Genomic DNA, 18,662 nt, shown 5'->3' with positions numbered 1-18,662 from the left:
TTACAAAACTTATGGAAGAGCCGTTATAGAACATGATTAACAGCAGTTATGGCGACGAAAAACGTTATCTCAAGCATTTAAGCGTGAGAAACGAAGAGACGACTCTTTAAAGCCCAGGGGTTGAAAACCTGGGCTATATAAAGGACACCATAGCAAATGAGAAGGTATAAAAAATACATAGCACAAATACGTTAATGTAAAGCATACTTTCTGACAATTGCGACATCTCCTTACTAGCATCAGGAAGGTTAACCAAAAGGTGTTTTTAGCAAGATTATTTCACGCCTACCGTGAGGCCTCTGTAAAAATTTCCCAAGCCGCACAAAAAACAACAAGAGATCACTAATACCACAACTGTTGGATGTATGGATCATCTCCCATCATGAGTGAACTTGACACTCCTCTAGACATGGCATATTATTAACAATTGTTGAAGCTCTGCAACAATAGAATGAGTCACTCTAAGAGAGTGATAATACATTACAGCAAATTTAGAGCCAACATGAGATATAAGCCGAAGAGGAGTTTCTTTATCCCCAAGCTCTTTCTGAGGTAATTTGGGGCGATCAAGTTCTAGAAAACTTCAAACCATCGCCCTTGGCATCTTTTGATGGAAAGAGTGATCCTCAGGAACACATCATAGTAATCAACAATCAAATGGCAATCGGCGGTGCCTCTGATTCCCTAAAATGTAAGCTCATGGTGGGAACGTTCAAGGAGGTGGCCCTGCGTTGGTATATGAGCTTACCAGGGTTCTCGATTACGAGTTACTAAGATCTCACCAAGAAGATGGTATAGTATTTCTCTGCTAGTAAGCATAGAAAGGTATCAACAACAAGCTTATTCAACATCCGTCAAGGACATTATGAGTCACTTCGAAAATATATGGCACGGTTCAACGAAGATACCATCAAAGTCTCTCACTCGAATCAGGAGATGTTCGTATGAGCATTTTAACATGGCCTGAAGGATGGTCACCTCAATGAATCCTTGGTGCAAAACCCATCAACCAGCATGGATGAGGTGATAACTTGAGTCGAATGTTATATCAAGGGTGAAGAAAGCAACATGGAGGAGAGGGCTCGAGATGCCAAGGAAAATATGCAACCCAAACAAAACGCATATCGGTTTAGAAAAGACTGCCATAAACCTGGGGAAAAGGACGAGTCGATAACAAAGCCATGTTAGAGGCCTACGCAAGCTATGCTGAAAACTACACTCCACTTAACACAGCGTAATGAGATATCCTGCGGGAAGTATAACATCTCAAACTAGTCCTTATGCTAAGCCGCCCAAAGGGAGTCAATGTCGTAATGGGTAAGGACGAAAGGGCATGGTGCTCCTATCATCGGCTCCGAGGACATCACACTGAGGATTACCATCAGTTAAAGAAAGAAATTGAAGTCCTGATCTAAAGAGGTCATTTTCTATCTTACGTAAAGGATGATCGAGGACCACGGGGAAAGAGAGGCCTTCCCTAGAGAGAGCGTAACGCAGAGAATCCTCTCCTAAAAAGGGGAAGAGCGCCAAAAAGGTGTGGGAAACCAGAGTGACGCGTCATACGCTTAATACTATCTCTGGAGGTTTCATTGGCGGAGAAAAAACTAGCTCGGCCATAAAGAAATACGCCTGATTAGTAATGCACGTTCTTAGAAGTTACTTTCAGATGCAGGGGAAGGGCCAGCTGCTATCAGTTTTTCCAAAACAGACACATAAGGAGTGCTGGCACACAAGAATGACCTAATGGTAATAAAGATGCAGATCCATGATTGGAGTGTTAAGCGGGTACAAATCGATCTGGGTAGTTCCGTGAACATTTTGTATTGGGATGCGTTCAAAGGCATGAATATGGATACAATCGAGTTTCTACCTTTCAAGGGCACCATGGTTGGTTTCTCTGGTGAGAAGGTATAAATCTTGGATCATTTGTCGGTCATGATTATATTTGACAGTAGGGATAGCTCAATGGGCATCAAGGTAACATATTTGATTGTGAATGCATCTTCTCCTTAAAACATTATTATTGGAAGATCAACGTTCAATGCCCTTGAAGCAGCATTATCTACTCTTTATCTTATCCTGAAATATCCCCTGGATGATGGGCGTGTGGGTGTGACAAAGGGTGGTTCAAGGTGAACCTAGTCGACCTCGACCCTCGAGAGGACCCGAGACAGAACAGCCTAACCCCTATAGGGGAATTAAAAAGGGTTATTACCACTTTTCCCCTGCCATATTGGCCACTTTTGATTTAGCCCCCTGTAAAAGTTTTTTTTGTAAAAGTAACCTTTCCATTAAAATATTCTCTTTATTTTAACCTTGGGGTGAAATGCCTCACACCCTGAGCGTATGTGGCATGCTTAGTGGCATTTTTTATGTTTTTCATTTTTTTTTTAAATGCCAAATATTCATTCTCATACCACATTATATAATTACACTTAATATATTACAAAAACATTCTGGTTCTAGACCCCAACATTTGCCCTAACCGTGAACCACCATTGAAGAGCTCCAAGGAACTCCATTGAAGAATCTCTCCATTTCAACGAAGAATTGTGACCTAAGGTATGTTTTTTACATCCCATTTTATCAAATTATTTTTTTCTTTAGGGTTTCTGATTAAAAGGGTGTGTGAAACAGATAATGAGTAAGTTCATTGTGATTTTTTATCATGGAGGGGATATTATTAGAGAGAATATGATGTTTTATAGGGGTGGGGTTCAAAAAATTGTGTCTGATCTTGATAGCAAAAATTGGGGTGTTAAAGACATTTTAAAACTGGTGCTTGACTGGGGATACAGTAGTGATTCATTTAGGATTTGGAGCAAACTTGAAGGTATAAATGAATCCTTTTTGAAGTTAAAAGGGGTGACCTTGCTTTGGATGTTGCTATTTTTTTGGTTGGTAACAACACTGAAGGACATCTATATGTTGAGCATAATGTGAAAGACATCAAAGTCAAGGTGGTTGAGCCTTAATGTATGGAAATGAGTGTAGAATCTGATCCAAGTGAGGAAGAAAGTGATGATGATGATGATGCATTGAAGGTTAGGTTTAATGATTTTGAGGAGGAAAGAACGACTGCCATGGATGAGGGTTTTTAACGCTTATAACATTATCTTGAAATGGTACCACCTTTTATAATGCTTATAACAATATCTTGTAATGCTACCACCTTTTGTAATGCTTATAAAAATATTGTTTAAGACTTAATATGACATTGTTTTCATTAAACCATAAGTTAACATTACATTGTTAGCATTCAACCATAACTTAACATTACATTGTTATCATTAAACCATAAGTAAACATTACATTGTTATCAATAGAACAAGACATGATAAATGAGATTTACCCTACATCAGAACATATTCTAATAGGAACATTACATTAAAATGTAATCACCCTAAAACTATATTTCAGTTAACTCATTTTACACACAACAACAACAAATGTCCAAGGTACAAGAATGGCAGCCATCATCCAAAAACTCTTCTTCCTTTTAATCTGCAGCAACATCTTCAATTTTTTCACCTTCTTTGAGCTTGACTGTTTAACAAATTCTTTGGCAAACTCCTTCCCAAATTCTTGGCCATATTCTTTAAGATAACCAATCAATTTTTCGCCTATGAACATCTCGTTATTTTGACTGTTTAATAAAAATTCTTCCACTTCACTGTCCCATATGAAGAACTAGCTGGAATCATCACTCTATTTTAAGACATTAGGGTTGAATGAGATTGCAGAAACAAAATACTAATAATTTTGAAGCAATAAGAAATTCCTTTCCAACATTTTCGCACCTCCAAAATTTCCTGTTAGGGTTTCATGTGTCTTCAAAACCCACATCTTCATTGAAATATTGCAACCACACCTTGGTATTTCTCTTCTATTGAAGTTTCCAGTTGATGAATTTCTGCTTCCGCCCATTACAAACCATAATTTCACGATTTGGAGAAGAAGCACGATATGGTGGAAACTTGCTTTGTCGAATAAGCATATGAACAATACCACATGTTCTTGTAATATATTAAGTTTAATTATATGATGTGGCACTAGAATGAATATTTGGCATTTAAAAAAATGAAAAACATAAAAAAATGCCATTACGCATGCCACATACGCTCAGGGCGTGTGGCATTTCACACCAAGGTTAAAATAAAGATAATCTTATAATGACAAGGTTACTTTTACAAACAAAAAAATTATAGGGGGTAAACCAAAAGTGGCTTATATGGCAGGGCAAAAGTTGTAATAACCTAATTAAAAAAGGTGCAGATCGGTTTCGAAGACTCCCAGACCATGCAAACTAGTTCATGCTTATCTTAGGAAGAAGAGTTCGACATCGTCAAAATATTAAGGGACAATGTAGATATTTTCTCTTGGAAACCTTCAGACATGCCCAAAATTGATCCACGTATTGTATGTAATGAGTTGTCCTTAGATCCATCCTCAAAGTTGGTGTCACAACAAAGGTTAAAAGATGGTGAGGAGAAGTGACACGCCACAAGCGTACGGTTAATGTTAAGTAGTAAAAAGTTATCGTATCACAAGGACCAATGGTTGAGTACTGGGTTTTATTCTATCGAGGTAAATCTAGAGTGACTAAATGATTGGATTTTAAGAGAGACTTAAGTGAAAAGGCAATTAAATGGAAAAACAACTTAAATAAAAAGCACTTTTAGAAAATAACTTAAATGGGACAAACAGGATTATTATGGACAATACTTGCTTTCGCTAGCGTATTGTCCTACCTCTGACGAACAAGTCGCTCGTCGGCTTTCGCTCGTGCAGAATTATTCGTCAAAGATCGTTACTATTGCACAACTATTAAAAATAGAACAATTCTCAATCTTTTTCTCCAACTTTTCATGTAATCAATCTTTCTATCACCCTCTTCTATTTTATTAAATAATCATTATTTTATTTTATTCCAAATAATTATCTTTATTCCTTCACTTCACTATTATCACAGCCATCTCCCTACTTTTCTAAAAACTCTAAATTAATACCCCAAACTCAACTCCTATTATATTTCTACTATTCTAATTAATTCAATAATTAATTGAATAGCCATTCTACCCACCCTAATAAAATAATCAAATGAACAAAATAATTCATAAACACACCAAACTCAATTAAATAATCAAGGAGTTATATTACATACTTCATCTTCTTCGTTGGAAGAAGATTTTTTTTTTATAGTTCTCCCCGAGGTTAATGTATCTCCTCCTTTTCTTCTCTCAAATATTCCACTTGAAGATACTTCTTCACATTTTCTCGCACATGAGGTTCCTTCAGTTAATGTTGAATCTTCCAAAGATTGTTCAACTACAGGGTATATTTGTTCGAAGGAAGCCATTTGAGTTGTTTGATAGGAGTTTGATAAACTTGATAATTCTTCAGTTTTTGAGCTTGCTTCTTCATATTTAAATAATTGAACTAGTTCATTCAATTTTCCTATGACTTCTTTCTTTCTTGATTTTTCCTAAAATTCATGAAGGTTCCCATCTCTTGATTCAGGGATTGGATTAAACTTCTAATTCTTAACTCTTAGACATTGGTTAGCAACAAACATTCCAATATAATTTCTAATATTTCTAAACTTTGAAAAACATTTAAGGGTGGAATCTTCATCTTCTTCGCCTCGTGTGTTCATCTCCTCTTGCTTGATACTTGGAGAAACTCCATATATCATTTAAAAAGTATCCCATATTTCCTTGTTGGTTTTGCAAATGTGAACATAAAAACATTTACTATCTAATTAAATTTTCTCATTTTTCCTTTGGTCCAAAGAAAATCGGGTTTATTTATTACTTTGTCATTTACTTTATGAGTAGGGATAGCCGGATAATTGATTATTGTTTCCCACAATTCACAATTAATACTTTGAAAAAAATTCTAAACCTAGCTTTCCATAGTTCAAACAAACTACTATTAAAAGGTGGCGGTGTGTTTAGAAAAGATCTCTTGTTGGAAGTCATCTTCCTCATGAGACGATTAGTTCTTAAATATGAGTTAGGCTTTGATACCACTTGTTAGACATGTGACTTCACACACAAGAGGGGAATGAATTGTGTGTTTAAAAGAAACTTAAGTTTGAAAACCTTTTTGGATCGATTCTAGAGTTTGAAAATGTTTTAGAAAAGTTTTCAAAATAACCAGCAAAAAATAAATTGTAAAAACAAAAAAGTTAAGGAATAAATAGATTACACCAGAAGTTGTAGAGGTTTAGACAAAAAGAAAAGACCTAATTCTCTCCCCAGGTTTAGTTGGTTGAACTCTTGAACCCCCTTATACAAGGAAATTAAAGTTTGAGGCTTTCTTCCAACTAAATAGTTGACAAGGAAATAAGTGGTGAGTCTTCCTCCCAAGTGTAACGACTGTTTTATTTACGTATTTTATTTGATTATGTGTTATGTGAATCCATAAGTTACTAAGGTTATTGGTTATTGGGCTTATGGTAGAATAAGTAATTGAGAGGTGCTAATAGAGCCCATTAGCAATTTGAGAGTTAGTAAGGATTTAACAAAACAAGGGTTTTAGAGAATAGAGAGTTAGAAGCTCATTTGGTGAAATTGGGAAAAGAAGAGAAGAGAGAAGAGAAGAGGAGAAAGCTAGGTTTAAAGATAGATTTGGCTTCAATCCAAAACCCAAGGTAAGGGTGGGATTCTTTCATGGTTAAGGGTTGTATGATGATGTTTAGGGTGGGGTTTTGATTGTATGTTGATATCCATGAATATGTATTGTAGAATCTTAGGATTTATGTTGGATTTTCATGAATTTGTGGTTGAAATCATGTTTTGAATGATGAGTGTTGATGAATGATGTTAGCTAGTGTTGATATGTATCTTTAATTGCTGATTAATGATGGTTTGGAGTGGTGAAAGTGTTGTTATGCAGGTCTGCCACATCTATGATTTTTCTGCATAATCGCGCGTCCGCTAAGCGGCCCCTGGCTCACTAAGCGGATGCTGGGAGAAAATTTGAAAATACGCGAGCCCGCTAAGCAGAGCTGGTCCGCTAAGCGGAGACGCAAAAACTGTTCACTTCTGTTTTTAGTTCTGCGAAGCGCGCTTGAGCCCGCTAAGCGAACCCTGCTGTGTAAAACTTTTTGTAACTTTGAATTGATGTATCTTTTGATCCGTAACTCCTTTTTAAGTGCCGGTTGAACCTCCGTGAAGCTCTAATTGATGTCTTTCTAATGAAAATGACTTGAAAATATTTAGATATCTTTTTGAAACCTTTCCTTGAATTGTATGTTGCCGATTTAATGATGTTTTGCGAAGTAGTATGTGGTGTATGCTTGTATATCATAACGACGTATTTGAGATGTGGTAAATTACTATGATGGTAATGATACAGCTATTGACATAGAACCTTGGCATTGAGTTGGTGTTGTTTTAGACTATGTATGACGTGTTTTTTAATTTGTGTTTATGGATGTGCATCATGTGAGTCGCATCCATTGCATTGTTTGAGACGACCTTAATGGCAAATGTTTGAGACGGCCCAATGGCAATTGTTTGAGATGGGAGTTTTACTCCAATGGTACCACATGCATGTGCATAAAGTCAAGTCGCATCTTGAGTTATATTTTGAATGTTTGTGATTATGATGTGAATGTTGTGATATGTTTATGATTTAATTGGGCTATTGAATATGTTATTGCAATTGAATGATAACATTGTTGTTTGTGATAAAAGCTGTTGTAAGATGTTATGTGATAAGAAGTGGTGAACTATGTATGATCTTTTCCTTGCTATGAATATTATCATACTTTCCTTTATACTGTTTGATATCTCACCCCTTCTGTTTGAATGTTACCCTTTGTTGGTAACGTGCAGGTAACAACGTGGAGTAGCTGTTTACCTTATAGCTCGAGTCGGTGTGTCTATGCTCTGATACGTAGCACTCGGAGGGGACGTTTGCGATGCTTGTTGTTTTATGTCATTATGTTTTGATTGGATGTTGTTATCTTTTGTTTGATTATGTTATTGTTCTCTTTCGAGAAATGTTGGATAGTTGTTGCCATGCTGGCAAGGATGTTATGATTTGAATTTATGTTGTTTGAATTCCGCTGTGATATTATGAACTATTTGGTTTGAAAGTTTAATGAAGTATGATTCCTCCATTATATGTGTTATGTATCTATAATTATAAGCATGATTTGTGATGTGTTCTTAGTTGATAATTGTGACGCCTTAAATATGATGTTTGTTTGAGATTATTGTACTCTGATTTTCCTTGTTTAAATGCGGGGTAGATTTGGGGTGTTACACCAAGCGTTGGATCAAAGCAGTTAGTATCCTTTCCACAAGAAACTTGAAGCTGTTAGTCTTCAAGCTTCGAACCAATATTTTATACCGGCTGATGATCTTTAAAATGGGAGAGGTTTTAACACCATCCTTATCTCACAAACCGAACCGTGATATTATACTGTGCTAAAAAAGAATCTATGATGTTTTATACTGGGTTGATCTCCAACCTTAACAAACTTTTTACATCGTGTTGAACTTGAACCGAATGAATACTTTTAAACAGGATGAGCCTTTGAACCGAATCATGGACTTAATTACTAAATCCCCAAACCAAGCTTTTAACAAATTTAGATTTGAAACCAAATAAACAATCCCTAAATGGATGAATTATTTAACAAAGGTAAACCAAGGTCCCTTGGTGAATTTACAAATATATCCTTCCAGAATTATAACTGTCTCACTTGCAAAATGTCTTTCTCGAAAAGCGCTACGTCTAAACTTTAGTGAGAGAAAGTAAAAAGAAATATTTTTATAGAGAGAGAATGAGGAGTGGGGAATGAAATCTCACATTTCTAGATGTGAAAATATGTGGGAAGGGACCTCTATTTATAGGCTAGAGGTTAGCACAAAAAAGGAAAAATTTTGAGGTGATAATTGATAAGATAACCGATTAGCACATATTCCAATTGATTGGTTGGCCTACAAATAACTGACTAATAAGTTTAAAAAGGAAAGAAAATATATATAGACGTTTCTTATCATTAAGATGATGCCCTAATCTTTTATGGAACATTTTTTTGCTAAACCATTTGATTCGGAGAAGGGCCAATCGATTGGCAAACACAAAATTTTGCCCATAGCTCTTTCTAAAAGTTCCCAACTTATTTTGCATGACTTCAATGCCATTTTAGAAGTATTTTCTTGAGAAAAATAAATTTGAAAGCTTGTTTATGTGTGTGTGTATGTGTGATTTGCCGTATACTTTACGAGAAAACCCTTGTGCTTTTACAATGTATATTCACTCGGACGCACTTGGGCGAGCTTTCACACACTTCAAGACTTTGTCAGATACTTCCATCTTATAGAAAATTGCATGAACTTTACTTTGAGATTATACTTGAGTTATATTCCATTTAGTTTCCATCATTAGAGAATAAAACTTATCAAGGCCTGTTGATCTGGTTGCATTTTTAGCCGTTTTATGCTTGACTGTAGCTGTTATCATCAAAAACATGTCCATCTTCAAGATAGCTTCAGTGATCAATAACCTGCGAAACAAGGTTCCATGGGTTGAAGTAGGAGTAAGAGGAGGAGTTTAAAGCACGCCAATTGTTGCCATGACTTTCTTACTCTTAAAGAGATTCTTGACAGACGTCATATTATATGTAGAAAACAACAAGGATAAGATCATTAAGACGTTATAATAACAACAAAATATTCCATAAAATTAAGGATTTTCTCCTCACCAAAAAGTTTATACTTTCCTGAATAGTGGCCACATCCACAACCGCCCGGGTATCGACAAACCACATATTTCTCATAAGAGCGGCATGTCCAAGGGGTCAAATTCTTCATCATAGTCCAAGCTCTCCGAGTAGGCTATGAAATGGCCTTTTATCGACTTCTCCTTTAAATCTCGACTGAAGTGGTTCTGGATCCAATATTTCTATATCATATCCTTACAGTTAGCAAAATCTAGACCAATGGGTAGGGTAGGGAAGGTTCAGGGACTCTACAAAACAACGAATAAGTATATGGGGTAAGGGGGTCACTAGAAAATAACAATCCTTAAAATGTTTCCAACTTTCAAGATATACGTGCAATACTTTGCTTAATTGAGGTAACAAAACCAGTCAGAAGATAAACCCACATTGGTGGAGAGCTTTTCCAACCAGATAACTAATGCTGTAGGAAATCATCCCCAATAATTTTGTATCCACCCAGTGGTATTTTTCAGCATCAGGAGGTAGGATAGGATCTGGCCTTCACAATCCTAGCAAACCATGTTTCCCCGAATCCCGATTGTCATGAAAAATATATTGTCGGTCAAAACTGTAGAATAATTTATATGATCTATAATTTATGTGTCAGTAGGATCCTAACCATTTTCTGCCCTAAAAGATCTCACGAATTAATGGGTCCTTTGTCCAACTTGAGCACTTATGTTTGAATCTAAAAGAGGATGAATAAAAGAAGAAGAACATACATCTACAACCTTCGTAATAGGAGTACTGTAATCCACCCATTCATACTTTTCAGAAGACTCGTTAGTACTTTTGTTGGAAGATATATTACAGGGTTTGCGAGTATTTTCAAAAAACCCACACCATATCCCGAACTATATCGCTAAGCACGATAAGATTATGGTTGGGTCAATTAGCCAAAAAGTCAGCATTTGGAACATTTGGGTTTTCAATCGTAGTGGATGATGAAGAATCACCACCATCAAGACTGTTAACCATGTTTGCAGGAATATTCTATATATTATCCATTATAAATATGGAGGAATAAAAAATAACAAAAGGCAATAAGGGGGTGAGAAATGGTACTTGGAAAGAAAATGAAGCGAATAAACGCAAGTGAAATGCAGATATGATAGTGAATAAGAGAACATAAAACCTAGATAGAGAGATAAAACGGTAGAATCAAAAGTCATCAGAGCTCAAGGAAGAAAGAAAGAACTTATATAGAGAAAAGTAAGTCTTAGTTTGTAAGAGAAAGCAAAAATCGTTTAAAAGACCAAAGTAATCCTTATGTAGTAAAGCAAGATAGATAAATTAACTACTCAAATGAAAGAAAATGGAAAGATGAAAATCAATAATCAAATCTCGACTCAGAAATGCAACGACACTTGAGTGCACTCTAGTATTCTAGGGGGAAGTGCCACACCCTAGCCGATGAACCCAAGGCCGCATGTGAAGAAACCATGTGAAATGTCTCAATAATGAGACTATCATTTAATGCACATGTTTCCCATATCTCTTCCACTTCTCCACATCAAAGATATCGACATAGAGGACTTAGCCCAGTTTCTGAAAGGCCTTCTGTACGCTACACCATGACAAGCCTTGGGGAAAACTATTTTGGGGCGGCCACAAACCAAATAATGCATAAGCCCAATTACTACCTATTGTATATAAATGCCCACGTATGCAAGAAAAAGCATGATTATGATCATAATTCACTCTATCCCAATTTGTTCACTCAATGACTTGAGGTTGAAGTGCTAACCTTGCAGGTTCACTCTTGCGCTTCTACATTTAATATCTGCACCACCACATCAAGAATTCACCTCATTAATTCATTGATAATCATGGTTCCCTAACGGAACAAGACCAAATCCACATTCTAAGACCTCTCTTCACAACTTGTCTTACAATCTTAACAGACCCTTAAAGAGGGTGATTTAAGGTCAAGTTTAATAATCATCTTGATTTTAATTGCTTTATTTTTATTTGAATAAGTGATTTTCACATATATTTAAATTGTTTGTTTGTGTTTTTTATGATTCCGTTGCTTTGTTCCTATGTCTATGCGGAGTTGTCTTCTTTCCTGTCTCGTTGTGGTGTTCATCTGGTTTAGATTAAAAAATGTCATCTTCGATCCATATCCGGTTCATATTCGATTAATAACGTTAATGTGTTAAACATTGCAAAGCTAGAAACATGAATATTTCACAACCTTCAATTTTGTCATATTTGTAGACATTTTCATGTGTGTATGCAATTGACCATATTATACAACTCCTGACTGTTTTATTTTTTATATTTAGTGAATAATTAATGTATTTGGTTTATATAATAGACAAATACAGATGAATCTAAAAAGTAATTTTTTTATTAATAAAATAAAAGAGTAATATTTATAAAACATTTTACTTTTTAAATTTATTGAATGATCAATGTATTTATCTATTATATAGACCAGCTACATTGATTATTCAATTAATTTAAAAAGTAATTTGTTTTTAATAAATAAAATCTTGTTTGTAATTTCACTCTTTTTTGTTTTTAGTATAATTTATAATTTAAATGAATATAGTTATATTTTCATTAAAAAAACTTAAACGTTAAGTAATGACTACTGATGATTGAACAAATTAATTACAATTTTAAAAAAGTAACATTTATTTTTTTAAGTAAAAAAAATTAAATAAAGAAATATAATGTATAAAAATTAGAATAATAATCAATTTCAAAGAATTTAACAAAATTTACAAATTAAATATTTAAAAAAGTGATTTACATATTCATACTCATCAACCAATAAATATTTTTTTCTAATTAAACTTGAATAATAAATTTTATAAGTTTAATGGTTATGTACTGACCGTGTAAAATAGTTTTACACTGTCAACCAATAAGAATTAATTATTCTGCCAAGTCATACCAGTAGCTTAAAATTTAGAGTATTACTTACTATGAATTCCGAGCATAATCCAAGTCACATTCTCACAATAAACTGATGCGCAACATCCAACCAACTATGCGTACCACCGTGTAACGATTTAGGGATCATTAGGTTCTAATTACATTTTTACACGTAATCTCAATGATTTTTTTCTTGTCACCGTGACTCTATAAAACGCTTTTTCTTTTTATTTTTTTCAAACTCAGAAACTTCGAATAACTTTTTGTTTTGTTTTAAACTATGTTTCGTGTCTCTTTCTCAGTTCTCACTCAAAGCTGCAAAACAAACAAACACCTCCTTACTCTTTTCTCTCTCACCGGTTCTTTCTCTCTCTAGGGTTTTGGAGTTCTAACTCCTTCATGAAGTGTTAAAATCGGAAATTCTAGTAGGTAGGTTTGGTACGTACACTTACACACTCTTTAACTTGTTTAATTTTGATGTTTCTTGAATCTTAGCATGTGAATGTTGATGTGAATTTTGCGAAAATTTAACGAGTTGTTTTAGTAGTTTCAAGGATTAAAGAGGGGGGAAATGATGAGCATGTGATTTTGTTGTAGGATCGGTAAAATTGGGTGTTTGTTAGGTTAATTGCTCTATTGTGGTGTTTGAAGTTTGAAGTTTAACGTACAATTAGGGAGTAGAATTTGTTTTGTTTTTGTTTTTTGTTTTGAATGAAATGTTTTGATGGTGCAACCTTGATAATAAATAATCATGCGGTTCGACAAGTTTTATACCTATATAATTTTGTTATAACGACCGGTCTATTCAATCGAGTTATCCGGTTTAACCCGGTTTAGACATGCGGTTCGACTAGTGACCCAGTGGTTTGACCAATAAATCAGGGACCCAATACCCTCACCGATTTGATGTCTGGTCTGGTTTTTAAAACACTGCTCTGAAGTGAGAAATGGATATGGAATTAGAGAACTTCTGGAGATGACTTGATGATCCTTACAGTTTCAGTGAGGTCCCAAGAACGTGTAGCAATGCTTACTTTGAACTGAAAGTGCCTCAATCCTTCTAACCAACTCAAGTTGCAAACTTGAAAAATGAGATTATGAGATATTAATCAAGGTGTTACAGTTGGTGTTTAACGATTACATTTGCTTTTATATAGTATATGGAATGTGTTTGGATGATAAATTGGCAAGAAACTTGCAAGGGTAATGACTTTTGAAGAATTGGATTTTGACTTTAATGCAGTTTCAAAAGCCAAATTCTGATTTGTAGAGTGTTTAGAGGGATTTTAGGTGTGTTGAGGTGTGTTTTGAAGTGTTGTGGAGGTCTCTATTTATAGGGGAACATGGGAGGATGAGAGATGATCAGTTTGAAACTTAGATTTCCATGGTTTAGTTAAAATGCAAATGTGAAGTTACATGGATTTCCATGGTTCCAATGTTATAGCTAGGGTGGTTGGAAGCTTTGGAGGTGTTGCTTCTGGTGCAAAGAAAATGTATGATTAAAAGGAACAAGGCATGAGCTCAATGCAAAGTGGTTTGCTATTAAAGGTGCTTTCCTAAAATGAAAGTCATGCCTTTAAGCTTGAAACGGAATGAAACTTTGGATATTGATCAAAACACTCGAATAATGCACTAAATATTTGTGTAAACTTTTGATTAAGTGGAGATTTAGAAGCAATTGGATCTATAACATAAATATCTTGCAGGTTTGGATAGGTTTGTAACTTGGTTGATCATGAAAATAGCCCTTAAGAACAACTTCATGGTGTCATCTTCCCAAATTCGATTCTCTTTGCTCAAGCATGATAAATACATGCTCTTGGACTTTTTGGAAAGATGAGGTTTACATACTTCAACTTTCATGTTGGTTGCTTGGAGAATTTCAACTTAGATCATGGAGATCATTGGCTACCAACTTTGAAAAAAAATATGTTCTAACATTTAAAAAATTTCTAAGTGTTGGAACATTTTGACTACCTTGAAACTCCATTTTGATCAATTTATAACTCTCAATCCATATGACATCTTTAATTGATTCTTTGGACAATATTGAAGTATGAAGTATCATCTTTGAGTAGAAACTTTGGGCATGAAAAATAGTGACTTGTGGAAGAAGTTATAAGCTTGTAAAGTAGGTCACTTGAACATGAAATATTCCATAACATAGAAAAATTTCTAAAACCCTAATTCTATCTTTTGAATTTTTTTTTTGTTGATTTTCTTGATTAAACTTGATCATATGGTTCCATTAATCATATTTTCATGATCCTTGACCTTGAAAGTTCATGTTTGACCGAAAATCCCAAAAGTTAATTCTTGCACAATTGACTTTTAACCTATTAAATTACAATATTTTCAATATTAACTAGTCAGAGACCCGTGGTGTCGCCCGGGTGCATTATTTGTGGTGTAGTATTTTTTGAACGATACAAAAAAATATGAAGTAAAAAAGTTTGACAAAATTGCATATATAAAATTGAAATTAACCATTTAAAAGAAGTTTTACTAATAAGATATTAGTAGTATGAAAATTAGATTCTAAGTTAAAATAATGATCTCAAAAAAAGTTTAAGATAGGTCAAGAACACAATTGCAAATTAGAGCCAAGTATTGAGGACGAGTAAACCTCAGCAAGCTTAACAACTATTTCATAGTCAATTTCACAATGTTTTGCAATTCCAACAACGTGGATTTTGAGGATGGGTAATTTAATCATGATATTGTATAAATAACTAAAAAATGTAGTAATTTAGAATCTTTAAATAATAATCATGAAATTAAAAAAATAACAACAAAATATTTGTTAATATGATAACACGTGAATGAGTCTTAATGTCATAACACTTAAATAGTATTATCAAATACAAATGTAAAGTTTTATATATAAATGCAAAATTTGAAATAATTTACTTTCTTTTAAAATGAACAAATTTAATTATATTAAATAATCATACACAAAGAAGAAAAAATATAATTATGAGATGGAGAACAAATTAATCTTTAAAAATAAAGATTTTGTCTCTTGAATTAAAATAATGCTTGATTAAATTAAATAAATATTGTCTTGTTAGTGACCCGTGAGATAAATATATTTTAATGTTATTAAAATAAAAAAAAAATACATTATACTATCATGCAATTGATACGGTATAAAATTATTTAAATACAAATAAATTTAAAATGAATTACTTAATTATTAAATAATTATACAAAGAAAAAAATTGATCCATGAGACGGAAAGAGAATAAAAAGAATTTTAACATTTGAAAAAATAAATAAAATATGTATTCGGTTGATAGTGACCCATAAAATACAACCTAATAACATGCGAATTTATTTAATATTGTATAAAATATATTTAGAAACATGTAAATTTAAAATGAATGATTTAATTATAAATGAATAATAATCATAAAAATTCAACTATATTAAATAACCATATAAAAAACAACATGTGAGTTGAAAAAAAATTTTAATAAATACAAATGTAAAATTTTAGATATAAATGCGAAATTTGAAATGAGAAATATCTAAGGATGTTATAGAGGGAAGAGGAAAAAATTAAATTGGACCAATGAGGATTCAATCAAAGCACAACATTTTTCAGCTGTTTTTGAGGACTTTTTGCAAGTTTTAAGGATATCAAATATTAAAGGGATTGGATTTGTTTCGAGAATATTGCTAAGATTATTAGGGTATGTTAATAAATTAGAGAGAGTCATTACTGCATCAACTTTCTCCTGTAGGCTCCCGTCTCTAAGAATCTCCACAAGAATGGGAATAGCGCCACAAGCACTAATTTTGATTTTATTCCTGCAAGATAAAACCAGTTATGAATACAACTGAATCACAAAAATTTATTTGGCAAAAAGTTAATCAGTATTATGGAATCTGAAATAACTCCTCTAGGAGCTAAGAAATGTGTGTGTGTGTGTGTGTGTGTGTGTGTGTGAGAGAGAGAGAGAGAGAGAGAGAGAGAGAGAGAGAGAGAGAGAGAGAGAGAGAGAGAGAGAGAGAGAGAGAGAGAGAGAAAGAGATGTAAAAGTATTCTTTCTTCTCATAAAGCATCTAGAATGGCAATAATTATGTATTGAAGACAGGACTGACCCAACACAATTTGAGGCCTAAGGCAAGTTTTAAAATAAATATTTTATATTTATATTTTCAATTAAAATTTGACTTTATAAAAAAACATTATTTATTAAATTATTATAATCAATTTTGTTTAATATATTTTTTCAATTAATAATAAAACTAATTCATATAATTTTCGTGACATTGTTCATATTAAAATAAAATTTTATTAATTTCAATTAAAAAAAGTTAGCAAATACAATATTTATAAAAATTATTAACTTTATAAGTAATATAAAAATTTAGAATAATCAAATCTCTTTATATAATTAAAAATATTAATTGTTGCATTATTTTTTATAAAATTAATAATATACTCTTAATGGTAAATGAGTAAATAGTAAATAAAATTTACAAAATAAAAGCAAAAACCAAATGTCACCGATTTTTGTTTTTCTACGTTTTAATTTTTTTATTAATTCTATCTTTTGTTAGAAAGTATAGTTTAAGTTACAATAAAATATTAATTGAGTACGAAAAGTAATACATATATATATATATATATATATATATATATATATATATATATATATATATATATATATATATTAAAAGTCACATAAATAATAATAGTAATAGTTAATATGTAATATATTTGTCATATATATTGCTACTGCATTAAAAATGAACAAATATACTTCTCTCAGATAGATGAAACATTTATGCTACACATGGTATACACATGGCATACACATGGTATGATTAGTAAAAATAAACGTGAGGCTCTAGGCAATTGCCTTTGTTGCCTATAGCTTGGGCCGAGATTGATTGAAGAGATAGAGTAAAGAGAAAGAGATGAGAGACAGAATGAGGTAGTGTATTATGTTGTAGAAAGTGTGTGGATCAATGAAAATGGAACACTTGGTGCAAGAAATCAAAAAAGATAAAAAGGTGAAGGGTTATTTTGTTAGTTACTAAAATGTCCAATTTGTAGTGTATATTATTTTTTAGGGAAGGGCAATCTAGGGAGTTTGGCCAATCTCTTAGTAAATGTTAGATAATAGATGAATCAATCTCCTGTAGCTAAATGAATGATATGAGTGGGCTATAATGAAGCACTTGAGGACCTTAAATCATGTTTTAAGCCAAAAGATCATGCCTTGACCAAAAGTTAACTCTTCAAATGAATTAGGTCAAAAACCCAAATTATTGTACCATATGAATTTGAAAGTTGATGATCTTGATTTGAGGCACACTTGAGCTTGAATATTGATGAGAGAAATCACTTGATCATATGAGAAGCTTGAGTCCCTTTGAGAGTCACAAATCCCTGATTGCTTGAGCTCCTGGATCCAACACACCTACCTTGTGAAAGAAGTAAATAAGCAATCACCTCTTGTATCTTGAGGCTAGTGATGATGCATGAATGATTATTATATGAGATGAATGATGATGATGATCAAACTCTTTTAGATTCAATGCAAATGAAGTGGGATCTTAGGTCAAAAATTGGGGTATGACAGGTTGGAGACATCATCCAACGGAAAAGGTGGAAGGTATTAGTGGTGTTGTCCTAGAAGTATAAGGAGGTGACCAATATATTTTGAAAATATGATGGTCCCACTTTCGATAATTGGATCATGTTTTAAATCCCTATGTTTTTCCTGGTTTGAGACTTTTTCTTTTCGACTTTCGCAAGCCAGGAAAGATAAGCCTCAAAATCTTTGAATAAAGGGCAAGAGAGAAATACTATAAGAGTATTTCTCATATAATCTAATCTAATTAATCTATGGTGTTCAACAATAATATTATCCTCATTCCATATAGCACAAGTCGAAGAGTTCTTAGGGTCACCTACAGTTGAAGCTACAAAAGTTTTTGCAGCATCTTTTAGTTTCTTTAACCTAATTATTGGCTTAGCATGATGATAAACGGGGAAGTATTCTTTAAGTTTCTCAGT

This window comes from Vicia villosa, linkage group LG6, assembly GCF_029867415.1.
Source record: "Vicia villosa cultivar HV-30 ecotype Madison, WI linkage group LG6, Vvil1.0, whole genome shotgun sequence".
Lineage (NCBI taxonomy): Eukaryota > Viridiplantae > Streptophyta > Magnoliopsida > Fabales > Fabaceae > Vicia > Vicia villosa.
The sequence above is the reverse complement of the archived record's forward strand: the minus strand, read 5'-3'. Positions refer to the sequence as shown.